The 9,770-nt window shown below is 39.7% G+C and overlaps 1 pseudogene; it reads right to left on the bottom strand.

Moving 5' to 3' along the window:
• Positions 1-577: 577 nt before the first annotated feature.
• On the bottom strand, positions 578-3,643 carry LOC144762667 (uncharacterized; annotated as a pseudogene).
• Positions 3,644-9,770: the final 6,127 nt, after the last annotated feature.

Here is a 9,770-nt window from a genome sequence, read left to right on the forward strand (position 1 = left end):
TTCCAAATACCAATTTGCTCAGATTTGTAAATCCTGAAAAGGATTTTGATTCAGGTCTGCATTATAAAACTTAAGCAAACCAAACACAAAGCGTCTCTAAATCTGGTCCTAATAATCAGATTAATATTCTCCTGCTTTGGAAAGATTACTTTTTAAATTCTACAGTGAGAGGTAGACACCTGTATAAAATAAATCTGAGAAATGCTATTTTTTGGCTAGCTTTGTGCTATAGAAATACCACAAGCACCTTCATACAAAAGAAGTGGTCAGCAACAATATTATACTTCGTTTTCAGATAAGCTTAACAACGTGTGCTGCTACTCCCATACTCCTGACTCACTGGGACTTGCCTTATTTTGAGATACAGAGCATTATCTGAAGCTGTTTGACATGATGACCAGCGGCAAAAGACTAAACAAAACAGTGGTTAAAGGAAAAATGTTGTGTCAACATGTAATTTTATTTATGTACAGCACATAGTCGGCCCCATAGGGGCCAGGATACCAAACAAGAGAAAAAAATCCAGGGAAAAAAAGGAGGGCAAAAAGGCAAGACTCCTGCAACCAGAACAAATGGCTTAACGAACACCAGCAGCTTCATTGTTTGATTCTGGAGTCGGAGTTTTCTTTAATCCTCTTCTTGCATTGCAAATCTTTATAGCCAGCTTCCTTCTCATACTTCTGTAGTCCAGTAATGGCCAGCCGTTGGTACTGCCTCCGACCTCAAACTCTAGAAAAACACAATAACATACATCAGTATCATGTTACCACCGCTATTTTTGGATTTTAATAGGTCTTAACTTTTGTGGAATGGGACCCCCGCTGATAAATAGTTGTGTTCCCTCCAAAACTTGAGATAAAACTTAGGGCAGCAGGAGTGGGCATGGCTCACAGCAGGGGTACTTTTCTGCAGCTCAAAATCTGCACTAAATGTGATGATTATAAAAGAGCAAACGTGACTGCCAACAGAAATTGAATACAAAGCACCACCACATAACTGGTGTTTAGCCCCTGGTCTCCAATGACCATTCTAGCCCCAAGTAGCAGTCTATCTTCTCGGCCTCTTTTGCCCTTTTGAAATGCTGTGCTGCACCTGTTGGCCTCTGGGACATTCCAACCAACAACTGCCAGAGTCGGAGGAGTCTCAGAGCCAGCCCTATCCAAGTTCCTCACACCTGTCCTGGATGCATTTTGAAATGCTGGACTGTGCTGTGGCTGGGGCACTTGGAAGAAAGACTGTACTGATATTAGGAATTGAAACAAACATGTGCCATAGTCATGTTCACTAGACGCGGTCAAGTAATCAGTGGCAGATTTCTTTACACAACCATCATGGAGGCAGCCACGACGAGTCAGAACTCTACTTGCAATGTTCATATTTGGAAAACAGTCTAAGAAACTAGCATAGTGACCAGAAATCATAATTGGAGCTTACAACAAAGTGCTTGGAATAGGACCAACTGACCTAATTATTAGAGAGTTGATAAGGTCTAAATAAAAGCTGCAAGCACAATATTTAATAAGTTCAGTTTGCTATCACCCATTCATCCAGTTTGAGTACCTCACCTGGACCCACAGATTTAGAAATAAATTCCCAACTCAAAGCTTTGTGCCAGATTTGCATGCCATTTGTAGCACAAACCGTTAAGAAATTACAAGTCACCCCCATTGCTCTTCTTGCTCTTTTGCAGCTGTTAAGTAATGATGAAGTCATCGTACAATTATCTGATACAAGACCAAATGTGCAAACCTTTTTGTAACCCAATGTACAATAATGAATTTTTACAATCCAAGATCGACTGAATGTTATTTTAACATTTGTAATATCTTACCAAATAATGCATCAACCTTCTCCTCATCAAGGACAGCTGTTCCAGAACGAGCCTTCGTTACACCTTTTGCAGATGCAAGTTCTTTTGGAGAAAATAGTATTTCGCTGATACCATTGAGAAGATAACCTGCACTGTCCAGAGCTGCCTTGGCTTCCTCCAAGAGTTTGTGCAATTTTCTCTTTGGAATGAGAACATCTCTGAACCGTGAAGGATCATTTGAGTCCTTCACCAACTGCTGCATATCAGTCTGCAAAATAACACAACTATTAACTATCTGCCTTCATGTTAGGTTACATACTAAAATATATATATAGGAAAAGAGTGTTTTTTTATTTTGATTTGGATTCTATACATGGCTAACAATGTAATATTTGCTATGTTCGCTCAGGGAGTAGAAAGCAGCCATATTTCAAAACATTGCATGCAGAATGTTTTCTAAGTCCTCCTGCAGGAAATGTACAAGGTTTGTCCTATATAAACTTTAACTGTGCTATAGAGTGTTGCAAACAAAACAAGTATCTTTTGTATAGTGAATGATCAACTGCATATTTTAGATGCTGCTGTATCTGTTAAGTCCCTAGAATTGGTCAAAGCAGACAGTGCACCTTGCAAATACTGTATGCCCAACTCCCTATTGCAAGTGCCTTGCGACTGTGCTATAATCAAATAAATACAGTTGTTAAAGGCAGCAGATAATACAATATTCACATAACATTCATACTTTTTGGCAATGCATGTGTTTGGGTGGCAAAAAGGATTATTAATGAGAATTTGTAGCAGTTTATGTGGAAAGGTAGAATATCAAGCACGCACCTTTTAAGTGTTCATTTTCAGCTTTTAACCGTACACACTCCTCATGCAGACAGGAACCAGGGCCAACAGAATAGTTTTCATTTTGAATAATTATGGCCAAGGAGTTATATACCATTTCCTTAGAGAGAAAGAAAATCATAATTAGGCCATACAAGTGGGATGCAATTTCCTAAGTACTTAAAAAAAAAAAACATTACCCCAGTGTTGAATGATGGACTTTCCTCTGTCATCAAAGGAAATGAGTCTTCATTTTACTGAGGGGGGGGGGGGGATGGGGGAGAAACCATGAGGCCTTCATTTATACTGATCATGTCAGTTTTCTATTTTTTCACCCGCTTTTTGCAGAGATAACAGGTCGAAGGTATGTGGTTTTGGCACCAAAAGGCATGTTACGTTAACCAAGGAAAAAAGGCTGGCATACAGGCTTAATATGCAAGGGTGTATAATGGCAGCACTCATTTAGCTCTGCTTACATCATGGTCAAAGCTTTTGTTGCTTGCAAACGGGTCATCATGGCAAGGGGTATGGTACCATCATTTTGGTATCTTGTCTGCAGTGTCTAGTAGATGTTACGGCATTGCTCGAAACAGCCAGCTCTTGCGTTGGAAATAGTTTTTGGGGTATTAACTGGTGACGTGGTGAACGTGAGGCATGTTTTTGTCCTTGATATTTGGATTTAAGTGGGGACTCCAAGACAAGTTCATTGTCACGTTGTACTGCGTCATATTTACTTGTGGATTTTTGATGAAGGACACTAGCCATCCCTGCTAAAAGGGCCAGGTTTTCAAGTTTCTGTAAATTAATCCGCGAACTCGCATCACCAGGATGAGAAGCTGTGCTTTCGGCATGAGCTTGGTTACCAACTCTTATATAATCCAGCCCACTCTGCTTGGCTTTTTTGTCCTTGCATCTTTTCTCTGCAATTTCTTCCTCTTGGAGTTCACGTAACACCCTCTTAAGTCTTACTGCGCTTCCCCGATTGTCACAGTCCATCATCAATAGCTTTTCTTCCTGTGCCCTTTGAAGCAAAACCTGTTTTAGACCCTCTGTTGTGCCCAAATAGCTTGCAATCAAGTCTTCGAAAATATTCTGAATCATAAGGCACTGTTTCTTCACTAAAAACGAGAAACAAAATATATATTTATACATAAACTTCAAAACAGAGATAAGAACACATTGATCACTTGCAATATATCTCCACCCGCTAGCCAGAATATATGAATACACAGGTATTGATAAAGGACAAATGTACAATCTATCCATAACAAAGTAAGTAACTTTTCATTAATAGACAGTACACATTGTAAGCCTGAACTTGAACCTCCTGAAAAAAATGTGCCTACATAACATAGTTTATCCACAAATGGCTGCGTTATAGTAGTGCCACAAGCTAAACGTTTCAGCCCTTTTCATAAGTGTTACATTTGTCTATGGAGAGCTATGCAAGGCATATGTGAGGACATGCATGTTCATTTTAACTGACCATTATTGGATTAATTTATTCCCAAATGTAGATTTTTACTGAATCCGGTTGGTAATTTGTACCATTATCCTGCAGTTGCAATCCTAATATAAAGGTGTCCTTATTGTGCTTACCAGATGATTGGAAAATAATTCTAGCTTTAAAATCTCTCTCTTTGGTGATTGACCGACCAGTTTCATCTATATTTTCGACCAGCTATTTGCAAAGAACTTCACCGGGATTGTCCAAAAGCAGAAATTCTCCATCTTTTCGCACACACACACAACGATCGCAAGTGAAAAATAGGACGTTGAATGAAACCATGATTATGTCCTGCTAGATATAAAAATCAGGAATTAGTTTGTGTCTTGTTTAAGTTTTCAGAGGTATAATACAAAGTATATCAATCTGATTCACTGATTATTTAATTGGAGCAAAGCATCCCAAAAAGTACACTGACCTAGTGCAATTTAGATCTAATATGCCCCCCTTATGAAAGGGATTAAAAACAAACGGGCCCTTATTTGCTGAACAAAAATATCAGTGCTGCATGCAGTGAGTGCGCTAGCTGCCTCACTGGAATTCTGCTGCTCTGTCCATTAGTTTGGACATATAACTCAACATACACCAAGGCAGGACTATCAGCTTTGTCAATGGCTATTGGTTGCGGAAGAGAAATAAGCAGCAACCGGCACTTCGTTGAACACAACAGTGAACATTCTACACATATTTGTACGGGGAAGCTTTGGCCTCACGTTAAAGCATTCAACCATCAATGATAATACAGCAGGTTTGAGCCACCTGCGACACATGTTTTTCTCTTTTGTAAATTAATTGGATCTCGAATTTTAAGTGCTCCCAGTTGCATTTCTGAAAAACATAACAAAAGCTATCCCCTACATAACAGGCCTGTGCTGTGCTGAGGATCGGGCTTAATTGGCCCTGGCCTGCATGCACCCCCTTATGAAAGGGATTAAAAACAAACGGGCCCTTATTTGTTGAAAAAAAGATCAGTGCTGCATGCAGTGAGCGCGCTAGCTGCCCCACTGGAATTCTGCTGCTCTGTCCATTAGTTTGGACATATAACTCAACATACACCAAGGCAAGACTATCAGCTTTGTCAATGGTTATTGGTTGCTGAAGAGAAATACGCAGCAACCGGCACTTCGTTGAACACAACAGTGCACATTCTACACATATTTGTACGGGGAAGCTTTGCCCTAACGTTAAAGCATTCGACCATCAATGATAATACAGCAGGTTTGAGCCTCCTGTGACGCATGTAAATTAATTGGAGCTCGAATTTTAAGTGCTCCCTGGTTGAGAATGGAATGTTCTCATGTTGTCTAAAGTGTCAGACATGTTTGTAGTTTATATTTATTTCTATATGTATGTTTGGCGTGGCATTTTGGCTTCAATACTTCTTATTCCAGGTTTCCCAAAGAAATATAGCGATTACGTGTAGAATTGGTGCATTTTCGACCGACTATTCAGTTTTAGTCATGTTTTTATTAGTTTCCAAATGTGCAAGAGCCGCAGTTCACCCTGTAAAGAAGGTCAGAAGAGGGTCAGGGAATTAAAGACGTAACGGTAACAGAAAAAGCTCTGGACCCTGCTAAGTCTGAGGTAGTATCACTGTGAAACTTACTACCATGTAGGCAAGAGACTGAGCCATAGATAACCATCTAAGCAATAAATAACTAAGGGCCAGATGTAGGTAATCCAGATTTACCGATTCTAAAATACCAAATTTTACCGATTCGGTATTTTAGAATCGGTAAATTGGATGTAAGTTATCATTCGGTATTACCGATTCGGTAATTGCGATTCAATTGCGATTATGGGAGGCCCATAGGAATGAATGGCAATTACCGAATCGGTAAATACCGATTCGGTAAAATGGGGGACACATTCAAGGGTGCCAGGGTGTCGCTTTGACACCCTGTTGCACCCCTGATTCGTGCTTGTGTGCAGATGTGGCACACATACATGCCCTATGTCTGCCACATGCCACAGTTGAAAATGCACTGATTTGCATTTTCAAAGGTATTCCTTATTTACCACCAACTTGTAGTTGGTGGTAAATAACGAATCCTAAAATGGGAAATGCACTTATTTGAGTGCTCCCTACATTGCAAATTCAGTAATTTGCCGATTCTGTATTTTAAGGAATCGGTAATTTACCGATTCTTTAAAATACCAAATCGGTAAATTACTGAATTTGCAATTTAGGCCACCTACATCCCAAATGCCCAATACCGGTCGGTAACGGCCGAAATTCGGTAATTTCGGGCGAAACCGACCAGTATTGGGCACCCTACATCTGGCCCTTAGACCTGCAAAAATATCAGTTTTCAAACAACTAGCCAATATAGTTTTCACAATACGGACCCCATTTCACTGTATTTCCTTAAACTTCTGATAAATATTCCAGATGATTTCTCCATATTTCTCTTTGTTGAAGGTCTATTCCAGTGCTTCGAGTGACTGCGATTTTGATAGTCCAGCCTGGATTTCACAAGAGCATTCAGTATATTTGTGTGTAGCTTTGGTTTGAGGAAAGAAACCCTAGCAGCACTATTATAAGACGGAAAAAAGCATCAGCTGGTAACGTTGGCCATGAAAGCATCCAGAAGAAATTTTTGGTGCAGAATAATGCAGAGGTTTCTCACTCCTTCAACAAGAGGTTGGTGCCCCAGAGCTGGTATTCAGTTCCTGGCAGTCCAAAAAGAATTAGACTAAGTGAGAAAAAACCTAGTCAAACTACGATTTAACTGTAAGAGTTTCACAGCCCCCCGCAACCACATCAGACACCAAATATACATTTCTAAAACAGATGCTAATGTGCACCAATTGTGGCTGCGTTTGTTATTTTTGAAAACCTAATAACATGTATTAATAACACACTTTTTGGATCAGCTGTTAAAATATTTTGAGGGTATAAAAATTTATACTTGCCTGTAATATATTCAGGAGATTTTACTTTACTCAACCCACATCCTTTTTAGGTCTCGGCTCTAGACGGCACGCATGCGCTGTCTCGAAAAGTGACCTCTTGTATGTACTTTGGGGGCTTCAGTCTGCTTATAGGCTTGCCATTTGCTGTCTCCATCGTCACTCTCCCAGTCTTTCGCCCCATTTGTTCATGGCATACATTTGTCATGCGTCTTCCACCTTTACTCCTCCCTGAGAGCAGGGACGAAGTACAAAATCCCTCTGCTATCCCTCATTTTATTAGCAATGTAATTACGTTTTTTTTCTTCGTTTACCAGCCCTCCTCAGGAGCGCTGGTGTTTTAATTTTCTTTAAGCCACATTCATTTATTTTATTTAATTAATTATCCTGTTCTGCTTTTCAGTCGCTCTGTCCATTATTGGCGGCACATGGGGAAGGGTGGGGTGGTTTTGCTGTGGGAGTGTGTCACACACATACAACAACTTTGTGCTGGCAGCGTAAGCTTGTTGTTTCATAGCGCACTGGGCGGCTGTGCTACCTTGAAGTCCAGTGGGGTGTTGCTTTCCAAGGTACCTTTTTTTTTCTTTTCGTTCTTTTCCCCATCATTATTGTTGTTGGTTGCTTTGTTGTCGTTGGTTCCCCTCTGCCGCATTTGTGCTGGTTTCCAAAGTAACTCTTTTTCTTTTCGTTCTTCCCCTGTCCGCATCCATGCCGCTCCCACATTATATAGCTTTCTCTGTCTCTCTGTCACAGTGTGCGCTGTGATCCCGGAAAGCAGCTTTGGGTTCAGTCAAATGCAGCCGCTTACTCCCACAACCATTGTTCGCTCCTTTCCATGGGGAGCTGTATCCCGGGGCTCCCTGCGACACGCTTCAGGCTGAGCAGCCTCTAACTGCGTCTCTTGTACACCCATGTCTCCCTTGTACTCAAATGGAAACAATTAAAGAGAATATGAAGCAGCTGAGCCAAATAATATATATGTGCTGTTTTTATTGAGTAACATGTATATAAATGTATTTAATTCCTTTCACGATATAACGCACATGTCTTTTTTGGCCTCCAGGAACACGGTCAGAGGACACAACCCGCCATTAAAGTTATGGTATTTATAAGGCTGATCAAGGTCTTCATTTCCTGGTGGCTTCTTATTTTCATCATTAGTTTTGACCTTTCGGCATCAGTTTTGACCTTTGGAACTTTACAGTTTCTTCTTTGGATTGGTGCTTACGTGCTGTGTATCTTGAAAGGAAGGAAACACATTTATATACAAGTTACTGGATGAAAAACAGCACATACACATTATTTAGTTCAGCTGCTTCATATTTTCTGCAATTGTTTTCATTTGAGTGACCTATATGATCCTGTTTGGTTCATAAGAAAACGTTGAACTCTATTCACACCACTTCATCTTTCATAGATTACTTTTGTATTTAGCTTGAGAAAGTCCCAAGAAGGGACGAAACACATGTCGGCTAAAATCATCTATGGCTGAAACCATCTATGAAGCATTTCTACCATAATTTCTGTACTTACCGTTGAAAACATTGTAATCACAGTTACAGCATTGTTGGCTACTTTGTAATACTGGGACCAAGTAAAAAATAGTCATGTCAACAATTGAAGCGCTGACAGATGTTCTTATATGTCAGTGCAGTATAATGGGGTACAAAAAAATAGTGTCTTTGTAACCTTTGGATGTAGTCATATCAGTTAGCTAGTGAGCAGTTTCTGTGTGTGGAAAATCTGAGCTTTTTTGAGGATTGGCCAGGGCAGGGCACATTGAGGTATATCATGCTTGGGTCACACAAGATAATAGAGTGCTACTGTTGTAGCATGTGGGACTTGGTAATGTGCCATCTTGGTGTATCTGATGTCAGATCACACTTCAGTGTAAACAAAAAAGACATAAGTAGCCATGAACTCAATAAGTCACATAAAAGTGCTCTAAGAATACAATTTCAATTTTCAGAACATCAGGTCCTGTACATTCATCTCAGGAATTAGGAGTGTATTAATGCCATGTAGAGGTAGGATTAACGGTGGCATAATTAAATATAGTGCCAGTAGCGAAATAATGCAAAGTCCAGAAAAATATCAACATTTGAAAAAGAAAGTGATAAAGCCATTTTTAAAACAAAAACGGAAAAAAAATACAAATGCAAAAAAGATAAAAGTTGGCCAAAACTTAGAATAAGATGACAATTGGTCAAAGGCAGGTACATACGCTTCTCTATCTTGGTCTACATCATGCAGTGGTACATTTCTGCATCTTTATTCAGCCATATGTGACGGATTAACTCTGATAATCCATTTGTTATCTGTTTTTGATAAAGTTTAAAATAGAGGTCACCTCCTTGATTTCTTTTGTATCTTCTTAATTTCATGCAGCGTAAAGTGTCTTTGATGGTCATGGCTGGTGTTTGTAATGTTTTACTAGAGGAAATTTGAAGTCTGATTTGCGAATGTTGCAGTCATGCTCCTGTTTCCCAATTTCCAAACGTTAGTTAATTACTCCTCGTGTATCCTTTTTCAGTGGAATGTTGCCATGTAAATAACAAACAAGTTATTGGAGTTCAGACATTGCTTAATGCTAAAGATGTCTACGTCTGCAGTGTTTTCGTTGAGTTCCACTGTTGCCAAATTTAAGTATAGAGCAGTTCTGGCACTGGGAGAAACCTATAGGTTTGTCAGAAGTTTGGGTTTTGCTTT

The sequence above is a fragment of the Lissotriton helveticus genome, chromosome 6, assembly GCF_964261635.1.
Source record: "Lissotriton helveticus chromosome 6, aLisHel1.1, whole genome shotgun sequence".
NCBI classification, from domain to species: Eukaryota; Metazoa; Chordata; class Amphibia; order Caudata; family Salamandridae; genus Lissotriton; species Lissotriton helveticus.